This window comes from Magnolia sinica, chromosome 8 (assembly GCF_029962835.1).
Source record: "Magnolia sinica isolate HGM2019 chromosome 8, MsV1, whole genome shotgun sequence".
Classification (NCBI taxonomy): Eukaryota; Viridiplantae; Streptophyta; class Magnoliopsida; order Magnoliales; family Magnoliaceae; genus Magnolia; species Magnolia sinica.
Window position 1 is genome coordinate 21,762,125 of NC_080580.1, and position 1,050 is coordinate 21,763,174.

Below are 1,050 nucleotides of genomic sequence, written 5' to 3' on the forward strand. Positions count from 1 at the left end.
ACTCTATCCTTTGAATAGATGATGCAAGTGTTCCCAATGCTGATCTGATATCCTAGTTGAGTAGCTCTTGGTCTCGAATATATTTTTGAACCAGTTCCTCTTGAGGTTTCCCTTGATTTGGAATTTGATTAAAGAAACCTTAAGAGGTAGCAATTTGTCCATTCTTTCAGCTGAAGTTTGGATGATTTCTCTAAATAGGATTGTACGTATTTGAGGTAGGTCCATTGAAAGGTCTTTGGTAATTATTCACACCATTGGATTGCTCATTTAATACCTCTTGAAAGGCCGGTATTGTTGGACAATTTTCAGTTGTGTGAATGTTGCAAGCACAAATACTGTAAATGGTTTCTTTAGCCTTATTCTTCTTCAGTTCTATGACCTCGAATTTCCTTATGAGATTAGCCACTTTAGTATTGATATCATCATCCTCTTTCAGAAGGTATAAGCTGCTCCTCTCCTTTGATTGAGCGGGCCTAGAAGTGGTGCTTGGTGCATTTTTAGCAAGTCTGTCCAAGTAGTCCCACACATCATCGACGTTTTTATTCATGAATTCCCAATTACACATTGTCTCGACCAGTTGCCGCATGTAAGATGTCAGACGATCATAGAAAAAGTGTGTAATTCACCACATTTTAAAACCGTGTTGTGGACATGAACTGATAAGATCCTTAAACTGCTCCTAACATTAGAAGAATGTTTCATCCTCCTTTTGGGCGAAGTTCATGATTGACTTTCTGAGGGTGTTCGTTTTATGATGTGGAAAAAATTTCTTTATGAACTCCTTTATCATGTAATTCCATGTGCCAATAGATTGGGGACGTAGTGAATGCAACCACGTCTTAGCTTTCTCTTTCAAAGAAAAAGGAAAGAGTTTCAGTTTGACCGTGTCCTCAAACACGTTAGAAAAATATAAAGTGGCTATAATCTCATTAAACTATTTCAAGTGTAGATATGGACTTTTAGATTCTAGTTCATGGAATTTTGGAAGGAGTTGGATCACCCTTGACTTAATATCCATGTCTCGTATTTTCTACAAAAACAATGCATGAG

At 37.2% G+C, this 1,050-nt stretch overlaps 1 non-coding gene across 1 annotated transcript; it reads left to right on the top strand.

Annotated features, from left to right (window-relative positions):
* Positions 1-635: 635 nt before the first annotated feature.
* Positions 636-742, top strand: LOC131254555 (small nucleolar RNA R71). Its single transcript, XR_009175673.1, has one exon. It is a non-coding gene; the product is annotated as a small nucleolar RNA R71 (small nucleolar RNA).
* Positions 743-1,050: the final 308 nt, after the last annotated feature.